This window comes from Gnatocerus cornutus, chromosome 6, assembly GCF_029298725.1.
Source record: "Gnatocerus cornutus isolate USDA-ARS CGAHR chromosome 6, icGnaCorn1.1, whole genome shotgun sequence".
Lineage (NCBI taxonomy): Eukaryota > Metazoa > Arthropoda > Insecta > Coleoptera > Tenebrionidae > Gnatocerus > Gnatocerus cornutus.
Genome location: NC_142238.1, coordinates 18,931,046 through 18,949,384, shown reverse-complemented (window position 1 = coordinate 18,949,384; position 18,339 = coordinate 18,931,046). Strand labels below are relative to the sequence as shown.

General features: G+C 36.4%; 1 protein-coding gene across 1 annotated transcript in view; it reads left to right on the top strand.

Moving 5' to 3' along the window:
- The window catches only part of LOC148173649 (homeotic protein antennapedia-like), a 109,432-nt gene that overhangs the window by 27,806 nt on the left and 63,287 nt on the right, over nt 1-18,339 (top strand). The gene's annotated exons all lie outside the window — the stretch shown is intronic.

Below are 18,339 nucleotides of genomic sequence, written 5' to 3'. Positions count from 1 at the left end.
AATAAATTGTCGACGAATAACATTCCTTTTGTGTTGTTCAAAATGGCGGCTAAAGCTCTAAGACGGCTTAATTTTTTTTCTCATTTTCCTAGGACAATTTATGATCCCGTCATTTTTTGTACGATTTAATTATTTCGAAATATATCGTAGTGATTAGCGATTACGAAAGGTGCGTTGTAAAATTTATGCGCCTGGTTATTATGCCCGGATTTCGTGTTCCTGAAACGAATACATAATTTACGACAAGTAATCATTAAAAAACCAACAAAGCTCGAGATATAATCGACAATAGAGAGGCGCAAAATGTAGTTAAAATGAGACTCCCACCGTTTCAAGATTTTTATTGCCAATGAACTTTAATGTCTTAATTATGAAGTGGTTGCGAGCAATTTAATCGATAATGAAGATCATAAATAAATCAGATCACTTTTGATAGCCACCGGTTTTTTACTAATTGGCACCAAAGAATTGTTCTTAAATGTTAATGAAGCGTGCTTTGTCAACATTCCGCCTCGAGTGTATAAATCCGAGTCTTCCGTCGGAGTGCCCATATTATTCAAAACTTTATAATGCAATTTCGCGGTGATTTACGGTCAATTGCTCTTACCCAACTTTTTCAGACGAGGCCCTAATTGTGTCTCTTAGGAATCGAGCTGATTTAAATTTACACCGTTAACACGTTAATTCTTGGTGAAGACACACAAGGTACAAATACCGACATGTCTCCGAAAATAAACCCAGAGAACGAAAAAACCTTCTATTGTTTAGCGACAATAAAACGACCTAAAAAATTCTTTGGGCTTTTATTATTCTTTTCATTGAAGCTGACCTCGACTTGGGGGACAAAAACTATTTTCCTGGCTATAACTCTTGAAGGAGCCTGTGGTGCAACGGACTCGAAACTACCAAAAAAATGCGGATCTTCCTGGAAATAACTGTAACTGACCCATTTGCAGATAGGGATGATTTACCGGCACAACTTGAGTTTATTATAGTTATCGAGCAACCTGTTGCTGCATTTTTAATATTTCCGCACTTGCAAAACTGCAAAAATCATCCTATTTTCGGTTCGCCAAAGCAGATAAATCAGGACTAAAAATAGAAGCGACTAAAAGCTCCACAAATCAGCGCGCACGCCAAAGCGAATTTCTTCACTCTTGAAGAATTTCAATTTTTCCAAGGTGTCAGACATTGGCAGCACTACTACGAACGGAAACTAAAAAACAAGCGCCAGCAAATGGATAATGAATTATCGCCATGGACAAGCTGCACTTTTTTCATAATTTCACATTTGCATGATGAGGGCGCTCCTCGAAAAAATTTCATTTCTATGGCGAAAAATAAATTTACAATCAATAATCTAGAACTTGATTCGTGGTTATGTTTCCGACGCACTGACAGAGGAGCAATTAAGTGTAATCAATTACCTCCCAATTACACCGGTTAACCTCTGTGTAATTTCTCTTGAATTGCTGTAATTTCTGAAAGATTAACGGATGAGTTATCGATGGATTTTTTCACAAAGACGTGCAATTTTACCTTTTTTCAAAACGGATTAATTAATTGCGGACTTGTCACCTACTTTCAGTGGAAATGTAGACGCTCATTTCCATATGTCTAGATTATTTCCCGACAGGTGTGATAAAGAATCATATGCAATTTAAATAAGACCGATCGCCTGAAATCTGATCTTAAAGTGACAATTGCGGTAATTAGTCATACCTATAAATAAATGATTTTACAAAACTTTATTCGTCTAAATCAGCTCTAGATTTTAGAAACTTTCCTAGTGTTGACCTTGTTCTTATTTTTATTAATTTATTATTATTGATTTCTTATCTTTCATTCATAAACTTCTGTAAAATTTAAAATTAGACAGTTTTTAGGACACAGATATGCGACCCCAAACATAAATGGTTATAAGTTTTTTTAGATTTTTTACTTGGAGACTGATGAATCCAAACCTATGTGCCCTAAAACTGTAAAAAAATTCAAACTTATGGTTTGGACAGATTAAAAATGAAGATACATTTTTCTCTGGGAAAAACGAATGTATTTCAAGGTATGCGCTCGTAGTAAATCACATTGAAGTAACAGGTTATTTATAATAATTAATTGAATAAATATGTAATACTCATAATAATTGTTTAAAAAGTGCAATACAATCATAATATATCTAACAACAATAATAAAGCTTCTAATTAATTATGTATTTTAATTATAAATAATTCAACAAAGTATGAAATATGGCGAGCATGTTCTTTACCCATAAACGTCCTTTTTCCGTTTTCCCGAGCAGCCCATAAAACCAATACCTCCATTTCCCGTCACTTTCCACAATTATCCGATTATCTCCCAAATAAATGCAAACATCGGTGAATTTTTGCCGATCCGGTACTCTCTGTTTACAGGAGATAAAATTAAACTTATGATTTATTTTCGTGACCCCACAGTAGGAGTGAGAGACAAACAGCCAGGCAAAGGCCGGCACTGTCCCTCTGGTTAATTGCTATGTAATTAATGGGCATACATAATTGCAGACCGCAAAGAATTCATGTGTTGTGGGGGTGCTTTAGTTAATAAAACGCATCGGTTGGATCTGACAAGACGAGACTTATCCCTTGCTCGTTAGTCAATAACGTTGGATTTCAGGGCCGGAATTTCAAGTGGAGTGGACTTTTTGTTGGGCCTTGACCGGCAGTGGCGTCTCGTGGGTTCAGAGATTGTATCGTTGGAAGAAATAAGGGAGGGATTTTACCTGCTGGCGTCACCGAGCTTAATTACGGCTATTTGTTGCAATTTTTGAATATTTTTGAGGTGCTCCGCCTCCGGTCCGCCGCCACCGCGAGATAATTTTATTGTTTCCTTGTTTACAGCGACCGTTCCTCCGACCTTCCCAATTAAAATCCATAAATCCTCGGAAGCCATGATATATGTGGAGGCCATGCCGAAAAGGGCAGCGGCCTCAACTACAAGAATAAGCGTAGTTTTGAGCATTGCACTCGTGTCCAAGATCGCTCCCCCGAAATAATTAAGCGGCGTGACTTATGGTTAATTAATTCGGGCATCGCGTCCACTCCAATAAATAATAAAGAAAACGCCACGTCTACGGCGAGCTTTATCTGAAAGCAGCTGTCAGCTGGCCAGATTAGGGTCAGGCGGAGAACTCGGGGGGGACAAAGGGGAGGCTGTCAGATCCAGCGGGCCGTGGATTCGTCTCGCACTTAGGCTAGGCTCAACCCTAATCCATTATGGCAGATGCAGCTTAACTTTGGAAATTTAGAGTTGGAGGAACACAGTTTTAAATTTAGTAAATAAGATTTCCGTAAACGCGAGAGGACTAACAAGACGGGGTTTACCGAAAAACGCCAACCGGAAGGGAATTTAGGGCTAGGGTTAGCGAGTAATTAATTACCGGTTCGTGGTTTGGGCTCGACGCGTCGTCGAAGAGGCTTAACGCAAGGACTAGCTTTGTTGAGGATAACAGCGAATTCTAATCCTTTTCAAAATCGACCCACGACTCGGCAAATTGAAAAAATTCAAAAGTGACATTTTTCGTGACGTCACAGGTTGAGTAAAAATAATTTTTGTTTACTGTGTAAAAAGCGGTAATCAGTAAATTATAGGAATTGTGCGATTAGGAATTGTACTGACAGGCACCATTGTCTTCGCCTCGAGTCGTTTAATTTTTTCGACCTTCACGTGCGTGTTGGCAAACAATGCGATTTTTTATTAGAAGAAAAGGAAAATTTTCAGGCCGATTTGTTGCAATTTGAGGATCCCATTCTTATTCTGTTCATGCTCTAAATTTTTCGAAAGAGCAGTCATTGTGTTCTATGAAGGATTTTTTCTTTCCGCGGATTTAAAATGACGATTTTTTGCAATTTTGTAGAACATTCTTCTAAATTTGGATTCTACGTAAAATTCTGCACAAAATAAGGGCAATTTGCATTTGATATAGCCTAGAAATAAACGAGATAAAATATGTATTGTGTATACCGGTGTCCCAGAACTCACGCCCCAGAGAGAAAGGCAACAATTCTGAACCAAAATTTTCAAACTAAAATTTTTAATTTAAAAAATAACCGAGATAAGACGAAAAAACGGTTGCCAATGCCGAAGGCTGAACAGAATTTAAAAATCGATAACATATACTATCATCCATTGCTCAGATAAACTCTTGTTGCCTAGGAAATTGGGATGGTCTTTTACTCTACTTCTCGAATAAGCTTTCGGGATTGGTTGTTAATTTTTATCAGTTCTCGAATACTATTAAACTTAGTCAATTTTTGTTTTGAAATTTACCATCTGTATTGCTGTCGGCACCTTTCTTGCTCTATGAGACGCGAGTTCTGGGACACCCTGTGTACATTTTAAGAATGAAATTTAGTATTTGGAGGTTGTTCGAAGGCTTTTTTCAGTATGATGTCATTTTCAGTTAAATTATTTCAGAAATCAAATTTACTAGACAGGGTCCGGCAACACTTGTGTCCACCCCCAAAATCGTCTTTAATTTTAAAGATTAAATTTTGAAAATTTGCATACGCTCACAGTTGACAAAGCTCTAGAAGCTGACGCAAAAATTTCTTTTTATCACTGATAGTTTTGTCGTCGCGACGCTTTAAAAATGTAATTTTTCGTTAATTGTGAGGGTTTGTGATATCAACCCGTAATTTAATTTATTTTCAATATAAATGTGTTAAAAATATCTCAGTTGTAATTTTAGATTCAATGAGAATTGTCTTTAAAATTTGTGAAAAAAATGCTGTTTTATCAAGTTAGTTTCCAATTTCATTACGTCAAAATTGGGAACTACGTTTACACCCATCTGTCAACATCTTGTGTCACAAATGCCATTTATCCTTTGGCTCGCTTTAAATTGTAACAAAAGTCTTACTTGGCGAAATTGTCGCTTTGTCGATGTTAATTAACGATTTCTGGTTTTTATAAAAAATATCATTAACTGTTAAACTGTGATGTCTAACAATGAAATTATTATAAAAAGTTTATCCAAATAAAGTATGATCGTTTATAAAAGAAAGCATTTATCTTCTCTTAAAAAATTGTTTTGGTTTCAATTTTGGATTCAGGAAAGAATTATCTGCAACATAAGAGGTGCGATGGGCGTCTTTTTTTCATCACCTTGTATTTATACTCTATAGCCAACGAAAAAGCAGCTCAAAATCTAAATGTGGACCAAAACTGACATCTATGAGTCAACTATTTTAGTAGTTATAAGCAGAAAACTGACATTGAACATTTTTAGCCTTTATTTTTGAACCAAAAGTTCCAATGTCAAAGTCTGAGCGAAAAAATTAATTATTAATATTTTACATATTAAAATGTGACTTACAAAATTATCTTGCATTTAGAAATCTAGTTTTAAAATGTATTTAAACCCGCTTCAGCCGATTCTTTTTATGCATATTCTCTCCGTTTTAATGAAAAATTAGACCAAAATTAAATGTATCCTTCTCAAACCGCAGATTTTATTGCTACCATGCCCATCTTGTTTGTTACATAAGTTTGCCCCCGTCCTCCCACGTCTTTTCTCTTCGCATTGTTTTCTTCTAAAGTATGCCACTGCTGCCACCGAAATCCTCCTAATCGGTTTCATAATTCCGGAAGTCACGATTCCAACTAATGGATGTCGTCGCATGTGTTTAATATTTAACAAGAAATCTCAAATAATTCAGATTGATCTAAAGTTTGAAATACCACAGTTGTGCTTGGCGTAAAAACTCGTGAAAAAGCAGTTCTTCTATTTGAACTGGTCGAAAACAAGCGATTATAAATAGCTGTTTAATTTGGCTAAACGTTTATTCAGTCATAAAGTAGATGATTATCTGACATAATGTATATCCCAATATATATTTTACTCACGTCCTTTGCACGCGAGGGTCGGTACATATGAATTTTTCGGCACCGAATTTTAAAGAAGAAGACGAGGAATGTTGGGTAATTTATTCCGGGGAATTGTTTAATTACATTGTCGATGTTATCTAGGCATCTTTTTATGAAGCTATTATCTTGTTTTGGGGTAATTAAAGAAAATTCGATTTATCTAAGCGTGGGGAATTGCTGGTAGATAAACTCTTAAATGTCTATAAAAATATCACCGCTAATATAGTTATAAATCATGCACAAACAAACAAACCAGAACCGATATCTTGCTGTGGTTAAGTCGTTATAAAAAGTAAATGTTATAGCTTAACCTTTTAATCTATCAATTTCCAGCCTCAAAGTGTGTAGTGCACTTTATTTATGTTCGAAGTTTATGAGCCGTGAAACATTTTCTCGTTCAATTTGAATTTTACCACCTTAATCGCAAATCCGCGCATTTTGCAAAGGGGTCAAGTTTAGGCCACCTAAGTGATACTTATTTAATTACAATTTATTCACGTTCATAACCTACCGCATCGCGCTGCCCGTGCAGAATACTCAAACGGATTTGTTGTTGATTCGATTTGTATAATTATTGCAATTTTTATGCCACTCACATTGCCACAATAATCGTAAATCCTCTACGTTACTAGCTACTTCTCTATTGTGTGGTCTAATAAAACAATTTATTATCCAACCAGCGTATCGTTACGTTATATTTTTTAGAACCGTATGCGGCCTAAATGCCGGGGACTTTCTAAGAATTTTGTAAGAGCGCCTTTCTAACTTTGCGGAAAGAATCCCTGATTCCGTCCGTGGCGACCTTTATCTAGCCGGGTGCTGATCCAACTGTACTGTCAAATGGAAAAGATCCCTGTAACCGAGCAGTTGAGCTATCCGCCACTAGGGGAGACACGAGTTTGTCGCGCCCCCACTGCCACGAGCGGCGAACTACAAAGCGACTTTATCGGCGGGATCAATATTTTTTCGCGGGAGTTTCGAAATTCGACTTTGATGACTAAACTAATTTGACCACGATGAGAAGAGACCTCAAGCATGTGCCTGCGTCGGCCAATCGGCTTGGAGAACGAACCGCTTGCGTGCATGTTTGGCTAGTCGGACTTCTTCTATGACCTACCTCCTCATATTTTAGTGCTATTTTACTCTCTATTAAAGCTGTCGTCTCTTTCTTTTTCGTGCAGTGACATGGGAAATTCAGGTAATTTTTTCGTAAAAATTCAAGTACCGTATGTAACTGTAATGCAATTTGCGCACATAGTACTTGTAATTTATGGCACTTCGCATCCAATTTATCACTCTTTCAACGTTTCCTGCCGAGCTATTACTTTCTCTGGTTTATAGACACCTAAAACTATAAAAATTTATTATTTTTCTTAACATCTGGTGGACGCATATAATAATAATGTAGAAACCTGTTTACGATGTTTATTTATGTTGTTAATATTTGTGCTGTACAGATGTGACGGTGGAAGTCGTTCTCAGCTTACCACGAAAACATTTTTTATTATTTATGGTTGTTTAATTTGGATCGTTGCTATAACTCATTGCGGTTGTTTTTATTGGAAATTTATTCTAATGTGATTGCGGTCAAGAAAATTCACGTTCATTGACAACCAAAGAGATTATTTACTTTGACAGTGTTATCTTCCAATTAGAGGCCAAGGTTAGAGACGGAGTATTTTTAGAACCGCGAATTGTACCGTTTTGGGAAAAAACAATTGGCTATTGGACTTTTGGGCCTGTTTTAGTCGGAATTGCTCCAAAATGCACTCATAAAGTCGACCATTACTCACCCATTTGAGGCTAATAAAAGCCTGTTACTCCCTAGAGAGATAAAGTCATACATATTCCTGAAAAATACGCTTTGGGAATTGCCCTTGCTGTCACTTCTATCAATTTTTTTTGAAAAGGAGTTGTGGATAAAATATTGTATTATACTCCTAGTGAAATTCTGAAAATCTGTGTAAGATTCTGAAATTAAGAGTCCAATAAATGCAAAAAAATCTTCGAAAAAAATTACAATCTTCTTTGGAATCCTAAAGAAATCCGAAGAATCTGAAGACACTAAATATGTAAAATTTCTGGGACAAAACTCAAGAAATTCAAAAATTCAATTTGGGAAACCTCTTCTAATTCTGCTCGTGCTTTAACTTTTTCGACCCTTTTCAGACCGTTGTTTGAACTCCTTTTATTGAATTTTGTTTTTTTTTGTTTTAAAAGGAATTGACAATTTCTCTAATCTTGGATTGTAATATGTATGTAAAATTTTGCGTAAAATGTGGACCAATTGCATTGGATTTAGATTATCAATTTACGAGATATACATAGATACATTGACATCTTTAAATTTTAGGAAAAAAAGCAGCTCAAAATGTAAATATTTTAGGAGTAAGAGCCATAAATTAATAACCATCTTAACATGAAATTCTGATAGTTCTGAAAAGACGTTTTTGGCCTCATGAATTGTAAACGTCAAATTAACATTGAACTGACATCTTCGGAAACACTAGATTTACAAGCGCCCTGGACGTTTACACCCGCCGTGCGGTAAAAATTGCCCAAATCGTCTGCTCTTCAGATGCGTTTATAAATAAAAATCACTTTACCATAATGAAGATTGATCACCAAAGTGGAATCTACCTAAACTATTATCTCAATTAAGACAATATTTCTATTTTTAAAGTAATATTAAAAGGTTTTTTTATACAGCGCCATCTTGTGTACTTTTTGTGCACCAACTACAAAATTGACAGAATTGACAGATGATGAAATTTATAAATGTCAGATGTGACAGTTCTCATGAATTTTGAAAAACCCAATTATTATACAAAAAGTTTAATACAACTCTTGTGCGTTAACCACTTTACAGCGCTTAATCATTAAAGCACTCCGGCTACGCCGTCGTGCTTCAAACTGATTTCGCGCTGTAAAATGTAAGTTACCGCACGCGACTGTAAATAACTATTAACTAACGCAAAAAATTGCAATTTTCTGTGGAATTTTAAAGAAACCAGGAAAATCTTAAGCCAATCCATAAACATGTCAAATTTCTAGTTTTAGTTTTTTAGGTACTATCGACGACACCGAATTGTGTACGGCAAAATTGTTTAGCGTAATTATGACTTTAAATCATAGGCGCACTTCTAATTGTCATTTATGACAATTGATGACAGTAGATAGTTAAAATCGGCTAAACATTGAACTGTAGTCGAAAAACCAAGAACTATTCCAAAATTTGATAAAAATCGGTCGCTAAGAGTAGTGGCTGCTGATTAGTAAGAGTTGTATTAAAATAAAATGTTTAGAGAAATATCAAAAAGAACGCCACTGGTCAAAGTCTGATTTACATTATGGAAATTCAGAGAAAAATCCATGACAACGAAAAAGTCGTGGTGTCGCCGATAGTAGTATCGCGGAATCAAAATTTCGAACATCAAATTGATTGATGTTTAAAAATTGTAAACTGTCCTTTGTTTTTATAACCTTACAATCTATAAACGGCACAGCAAGTGTCAGAAATTTACTTTAAATGTCAGTCACAATGACAATAAAGCTTGCTTTACATTGCCATGTCAAAAAGTGATGTTCGAAATTTTGATTCCGCGATAGTAAATGCAGGACAAAACCTAAAAAATTCAAAAAAAATCATACTTTAACTCATTCGTTTAATTTTGCTTTTTTGCCTCGACATATTTTTTAAAGTATGTATTGCTCTATCAGGAATAAAATTTGATAATATTACATAGTTTGAAGCGCATTTTCCTCATCGTTTCTAATTTATTCAGATCCTATCACGATTTCAAGGTTAAAAATGTGTCCGAAAATGGCCATCAACGAGTGTCAAAAAAATTTTTTATTGCAATAAATTGATACTTTTAGGCTTTGTTTTTGAACTTATTTCAGGCAGAATTTTTCTGGGAACTTTAATCCATATAATGAAATTCAAATTATCATGTCCATTTGTTTGGGTACTGCCAAAATTTTTATTTTTAATTTTTTTTTTGCATATATCTTTTGAAGTATTCCTCTGGCGGTGATAAAATTCGGTCCTCTTAATCATTTTGGAGCGCTCTTTCCATTGGCGGAAGATTAAACCGGATCCGAGCACGATTTCCTGATAAAAACTGTTTTGGAATCTATCTGTCGCAAGAAACGGACTAATTAAATCCCAATCACGTACTTTTTAGTCTGTACTTTCTAATAAGCGTAAAATCAACGAAATAGTGCTTTTAAAAAAATTTATCACAATAATTAGTTTTGATCACATTGAAACCACTGGCTTTTTATGTGGGATAGGGGTGGAACTGTCCCGTTTAATGGAGAAATTGAATAAAATTTTTCATTAGCGCCAGGCAATTCCTGCAGATGAATCTCCCATATCCTGAAATGACCATAACACTAAAAATAATAGAGAGCCGATGAGGTTAATTCAATATGAGCAACAGTTTAATGCCTTGACGTTGTTTTACGAGGTTTTAAGTGGCCATTGAGATCGCGGACTTTTGGTGGCAGCTTATCGGCACATGCGCTCTATTCAACTTGTTTACGATCCCATAAAACCAATTCCGTGACTGTTATGCGCATTAAACACATCGTAAAACTCGTAAAAGTCAACAGCAATATCATAATCATTCTGTGTATGTTGTGAATCGAATATCTGATTAATGTCTTCATTGGATATTGCCGCATCTTCGGCGAACAATTGGCGCGTGCTGGACGATGAAATTTACATTTTTCATGCTGTGACACAGCGCAACGTTTATCTTTCGCAACAACTTTTCCGTGTATGAATGTTGATTTTAATCAAAGAAAAATTACCTGACATTGCGGAAAGCTTGTATCCACGGTTTGAAGAGCAAAACGTGTAAATTATACGGTTATGTACGGATTTGTGGAAGATAAATGGGCTGTAAGCGACTTGTTTTCCGCTTTTTCTAGGGTATTATTTTTGAATGGTCACTTTTATCGCTGGGCTAAAAATTGTGTTTTTGTTGCAGGTAGGGAGGCTCCGTTCCCAGAACGGCGGCGTAAGTACACCCAGTAAAAGTCCCTAATTAAAATTTAATTAAAAGTGCAGCTCTTGTTTAAAACAGCCACACACTAAAATAAAATAGTGAAGGGTCATAAATTGCGGCAATCTCCTGAAAATCAATCTGGGCTCATGTTTCGTAAAATTATCGTTGCGTGTAGACCCCACTAGCCATCTTACTTTTTTCCGAGCCTTCCATTAGCGAGAGGGAGACGGGGAAAAAGTCGGGACAAAATAACCAGAGATGGAGAAGCATGACTTGGGGCAAGGTATCAAAAAGCGTTGTTATTATAATAATAATCACATGCGCGAGTGGCGGGTCGGCCATAAATCATCTTGCGATCCGCCTGCTCGGACGGTCACTCAGTTGACTGATTTATCGATCGAAATGTCGGCTTTCTTTTCCAACGGTGTTCTTGTTTTTCTCTGATTTTATGTTTTGCAAATCTTCGAGCGGCGGGAAAAAAGCGGCCGCGGATTAAATTCTGATGCGACTTGAAAAGTCGCAAAAATCTTCACTAAACACCTCTAATGGCACGCTTCGTCAAGAAATGAGGAATTTAAATCGCTCGTGGGCAAATGAAGTCCGACTATTTTCAAAGTGCTGATAATTTATCAACGTCTGAAACAGCCTGTGAGCGACCATTACTCTTACGGCCTCACACAAACGTGCTGATTGCTGCAAGAAACGATGTGGGAACATGGACGTCTGGACCAATTCTTTCATTAGCGAATTTTTCCGCAAAAAACAAGGCGCGCGATCATCCTGCGAGTGAAAGGCCACACTATCTTCCATCCGACAAGTGGCAGGCATATGCAAACAGCGATGTAGATCTTTTATTTGCGCCTGAGCGAGACATGTTCTCGGCTATTCTTTCATGCTCCCATATCATCTACAAATTCTTGATATGGTGGACAGCACAATGGACAGCGCGGTGTTCTAACGACACCCTGTAATCTGATTGCTCCGACCATTTTTACCCGCAATTTGCCCAATGTACCACATGGTTTTTTACTATAGTGTTGATGGCCCACCTGCTGAGCGAATGGGGCACAAAAATGGGTAAAGCACCGCACCTGGTGCAGCTCCCGTTCGATTGTAGCAATAAGGCAAATACAAGACGCAACAATTTATTATGTTAGCCCACGCATCCGAGGTATTATTATGATAATAATATGGAAGAGACTGCATTGCTGTTGCCATATCTTCGATCAGTCCATACAACTGTCGTTGAAGTGTCTCTCTATCTTTCCGAATTGAAAAATGCACTATCGCCGGGAAAATCTGAGAAAAGATGGATAGTTTATACATTTATGCGGATGTTTTAAATATTAATTAGGTCGGGATAATTGCACTATGCTAATTCTGCTCAGCGGATAATCATCGGTGGTGGAATAATGGCTGCCAGGTAGACGGGTGGTCCAACGACTTTGACCAATCTTCGAGCTCGAGAATTTAACAATTCCCTTATTCTTTTAATTGGGTGTTTGTAGATAAAATACAAACATCATTTACATACGTGTATTTAACGCACGGAATTAATTTCAAATATTTCATAACTCGTGATTACCATCAAAATTTAAGAAATGGAGGAAATAATACTAAAATTAAAGACAGTCTTTGTTTGTGCAGGCTGTTGACCCAACGCATCTACAGGGTATCCCCAAAATTCGCGGAACAACTTAACACAACGTTGTAAAATATGGGTAAAATAGTGTTAAAAAAATGTGAAAAAAAATCTAAGTTGTTCATAGGCGAAGATATTAACCTTCTTTTAAGACTAAATTTGGCAACCTCTTCAGTATATCAATAAATAAAATAGTAACAATACGTAGGTGCAAATTATGTTGTATCTATGGAAATAAAACAGAATAACACAAACTACCTCTTTATGTCAATGTCAAATAAATTGAAATTAAAAAACACAACATTACAACAATTGTTCAAAGTTTTGCCCGTGTTGATTTCTGCAAATATCTGCTCGCCGAATTATGTTCGCTTGCACCCTGTCTAGTATTTCCTCATTTATAGCACCAGCTGCTTCAAAAATTCTGTTTATTAAAACGGCTTGGTTTGGCACCGGTGTTCGGTATACGGTAGACTTTATATGGCCCTAGAGGAAAAAGTCCAGAGGCGTAAGGTCGGGCGATCTCGCTGGCCACTGAAACGGCCCTCCTCTGCCTATCCATCTTCCGGAGTAATTTTTGTTTAACTAAGCTCTTACGGACGCTGCATGATGGGCTAAAGCGACATCCATTTGTTAAAACCACCACCAATTAAATTTTGGTAATCATCTATGAGAAATTCCAAAAATTTTCTCCGCCAAGTCGAGGGGGAATAATAAAAGTTCCAATTAAATGATTATCGAATATGCCAGCCCAAACATTAAGACTAAATCGTTGCTGATGTTTGGACAATGTAAATACCGTAATAATAATTCCTAGTATTGTAAAATTCATCTCTTAAAAAATTTGCTGCTCGGTCCACATAATGTTTCTACAAAATTGAGGATCATCTTGCACCTGTTGCAGCAACCAATTGCAAAAATTTTCCCTTCTTACAATAATCTTCTGGCAATAATGCATGCACTTTTGTACTAAGTTGTTTCGCGAATTTTGGGACACCCTGTATACTTAATTACAATCTGATTTCGGTCAATAATAAGTCGGTAAGACTGTTATTACGGTACCTCGAGTTCTAATTCGCTTAGACCACCAATTTTCCTATTGTAAACGCGAGCCCAATTTAGAAATTCTGTATCGGTAATAACATGGTTCGGACGTAATTTACGGCCATTTCTCATCCCGGTCCGGGACGCGAAACCGGAAACGCAGCCCACGTTTATTTTGATGTCTGAATGAACTGGAATAAAACTCCGCCAAAATTGATAAGAATCGTCCCTTTCCACAACAATTACAAAAATTGCCCAAACAATTCCCTAGACGTGCCGACATAATTAATGGATCGCGTCCCAGCATTTTGTGTTTTATACAAAAGCCGAGGATAAACTCAACTTAAAAAAATCCAACGAAAATAAATGTATTTCCGACGAAGCTGGCGGCAATTTCGTGAATTATGATATCATAATTCAAGAAAAGAAAAGAGCAGTTGGCAGGCCTAGTAGGTGGTTGTCCGGACGGACGTCGCGACGCTGCGATGCGTTTCATGATGCTAAGGGTGAAAGTTTTAAATTTTGGCGCGACGTGGCGACGCAGCGCGGACAAAATGGGGAACTAAACGGTTCGACGAGTTGGCGGTAGATGGCGCAGGGTTGGGGGGTGAGTTTGAGCGAGCGGAATAAGACAAATTCGTTTTCAAGTTGATTTTTTTTGTTTCAGGTTGTGTGGATACTTGGTTTGGTGGAGGATCCAAATTCCAACGGTGAGTGACCCAACACGGCATTTCCATAACGGGCCGAAAGGCGTCGTCTCTTTGGGACTTGGTGGAGTGCGTCGGTCGTAATTAAGAGCCCCCAAAGAGGGGTGGTAACACGAAAGCTTTTGGCAATTAGGCGTTTCAGTCCATAGTTTGATGGAAGCATTAGGACACGGTCTGGCGGTGTAAATTGTAGCGATAACGTCGTTTATTTATTGCCCTCTTCGGCGCCACCTTTTCAAATATGCATCGAATTAACGTGATTATGATAAGGGATGATTATTTATCAACACTTGTGACGACATGGGATTTTGTGTGTTTTCGTCCAATTCCTCCCTTCGTGGGGACAATTTGAGTTACGTGTTTTCTTCTAACGAGATCCGCCTTTTCCTTGTTCGTACTCCACCATTTTCGGATACTTATACATTGTATTATAATTGTAAATTGGAGGATTGATTTTGCAAATGAAGTCGGATTGAAATATTCGAGATCCACGTTCACTTTTTCGCCGGAGCGGCCAGCATTTTCCTTCCGGGATCCGGAGTGGGTTCTAAATATCAAGCGGCGAAATATCCCTCTTGGGGCTTTACCGCGATTTCATGCCGAAACTAATCGCCGATAACTTCTATACGATTTATTCACTATTTCATAAATTTTCACGTGGTTCGGTTATCGCCCACAAAAAATTCATTGTTGAAACAAAATAAATTTGTCATAATTCGGATGTAGGTGATTGTTTTTTACTATGTCGTACATGTAACGGTGGTATTTTAAGTTCTGCTCATGCATTATTTATGGGCGGATTCCTCGTGCAGAAGGCCATTTCGTTGAAAGTTATAGCAAGTTTTTATTGTGCAGAGAACCAATTATATTGGGTACTGAAGCAAGATCAAGGTTACAAATATGAGGGTTTTTTTTGGCGATGATCGACAAATTTAACGGCCGAGGTTCACTTTTTTATGCTTAATCAAAATGGTACGAATTATTGAAGTAACTGGGAACAGCTAATGATCTTAATTTGGCCACTCTGACGACTTGAATGAACAGAATTAATTTCTGTATTGTACCGAAAAGATTCTGCGAATTTCTTCTGGTAATTTTTGGCTCTATAGCAATGAAACTTGGGGAGTTCACTGTTCTTTTTACTGAGTGGACCAAAAAATTTGGGACATAAAAGACAAATTTTAGAAATTTTCATGTTGATGGTGAAACAATATTTCCAACTTTTTTATGAAAACCTCTAACTTTGGCAGTGATAATTAAATTTAGGGAAGTTAGAGTTATTGATATTAGCAATTAGTGTACAAAATTATCATAAAAGAAATTTTCAATTTGTCGTTAATGCAAAATTTTGATATTTTTTTAATTAAGGCCTTTGCTCTATGGAAACGAAATTTTTAGAAGAAACTGTTTTGACATTATTGCTGAGTGTGCCAAATTACAAAAATATCGAGCATTAAAAACCAATTAAAAAAACATTCCTATGAGGTTGAAGCGAAATTTCCAACTTTTCTTATCAAAACTTCTAATTCTGCTAATTTTGGCTCTATGGCAATGAAATTTGGGAAAGTTATTGTGCTTGACATTATTACTTAGTTTGCCTAATTGCAAAAATATCGGACATAACAGACAATTGTAAAACTAATTTTAGACATTTTCAGTTTGAAAGTGAAGTAAAATTTCGAACTTCTTTGTTATTAAAATCTATAATTCAGGTAATTTCAGTTCATTGGCAATGATATTTGGACAGGTTACTGTTCCTGACATTACTATTGACTGTGCCAAATTGCAAAAATATCGGGCATAAAAAACAATTTTAGAACATTTTACTTTGAGGGTGAAGCACAATAGTACTTTTTTATAAAAACCTGTAATTTCAGAGATTTTTGATCTATGGCAATAAAATTTGGGCAGGTTAGTGGGTATCACATTATTACTCAGTGCACTAAATTACAACATGGTCGGGCATGAAAAACCAGTTTTTGAAAATTTTACTTTAAGAGTCAAGCAAAATTTCGATTTTTTCTTATGAAGACTTGTAATTCTGGTAATTTCTGCTCTATGACAATGAAATTTGTTGAGATTACTTTCTTTGACATTATAATTAAGTGTGCCAAATTACATTAATTTTGTGCATAAAAGACTAATTTTACAAATTTTCAGTTTGAAAGCGAAGCAAAATTTCGAACTTTTTTTTTATTAAAATCTGTAATTCTGGTAATTTTAGTTCTATGGCAATGAAATTTGGAGAGATTACTGTTCTTTACATTACTGTTGACCGTGTCAAATTGCAAAAATATTGGGCATGAAAGACCAATTTTAATATTTTACTTTGAAAGTGAAATAAAATTTTGAACTTTTTTTTATTCTGTAATTCCAGATATTTTAGGTTTATGTCAATAAAATTTGGGGAAGTTAGTGTGTTTGACGTTTTTACTCAGTGTACCAAATTGCAACAATATCGGGCATAAAAGACCAGTTTTGGAAAATTTTACTTTGAGGGTGAAGCAATTTTTTTTGTATCCAAATTTGTAGTTCGGGTAATTTTGGTAATGAAATTTGGCGAAGTTACTGTGCTTGACATTGTTACTAAGTCTACCAAATTACAGAAATATCGGTCATAAAAGAGAAATTTTAGAAATTTGCAGTTCAGGATGAAGCAAAATTTCGAACTTTTCCGTATCAAAACTTGGCGGTAGTTATATTTTATATTATTACTCAGTGTGCCAAATTACAAAAATGTTGGGCATAAGTGGTAAATTTTTGAAAATATGTCTTTAAAAATGAAAGAAAACGTTAATGACAATTCTATGCAAATTTTAACGTGCATAAAACGCCGACAATGGAATTTATAATAATAAATCGTCGTTATTGTTGTTGAAAAGATGTCGAATTTGTGCGCATTGTTTCCTAGACGGAATTAATTGCATCAATTTTCCTTCGATCGATCGGCTGGGTCTTTAAACTCACCTGTACAAAAGCTGCACCTTTGCATTCCCATGAAAAATTTATCGATTCACTCCGTCCAGCACTATCCATATTTAAATTCAGTCGTTTTAAAAACCCATCCATCCAACTAATAAATACATAATAGACAAACGTAGCGACACGCAACCGGAATTCAAAAACCCGAAAAAAATACAATGATCACAATGAAGTGAAAGTTGCTCTTCTATTTTGTAACATCGACATTTACGACCCCATCCCCCGAAAATCTCTAAACAATAAAATCCCAAGAAGCGACGAAAAAATAGAAGAGAAAGTTTTTACAGTGTCGTAAAAATCATTTGTGCGGCGGTTGACTAGGGTCGGAATTGCGCAAGATGAGCTTTTGTGTGTGAAAAATGCAGACTTTTGTGTTGTTGGAGTGGATTAATTTAGAGCGGCGATTGCGTGCACAAAGGCAGTTGATTACGAGTATCACGTATGCAGATAATTGTAAATGCATCATTTACACAATCTGATATCGGGGACATGTAAACGTGTAGCTACCAAGACTAATTACAAGCAGCTTCGAATGCTGAATTTATTTGTTTGCCTACACCTACTCTGAAGGAGTTGTGTTTGTAGACTCACATGCAGACTCAGTAGTTGTTATTACAATTTGCAAGATACTATCTTGTAATTTACGGCTAAGCGTATTTCATAATTACTACAGCGCACTTTATTAGCTTATTATGTACGTGAATTATTATTTTTACGGGAATCTGCCAGGACTCGTCACATGCCAGCAACTCTTCTTCATGGGAGGCGAGCTTTTACCACTGTTGAGGGGGTGAGTAAGGACAACCACCATGGTTCTATCAATACTACTGTTTATTAAAAAACGCCTATCTAATATAATACTAATTTGAATTAACTATAACTGTGATGTTCAAAATGTTGTGTAAATCTGTTGTTCGCCAACATAACAACCAACGTAACTGGTTTACGGTCGCTGGTTTGCAACCGTATTCTGCTGTCGATGCATCCACAACTAATTGTCACATCAGGATTGCTCCACCGTGGACTGTGAGCCGCTCTACTTTCG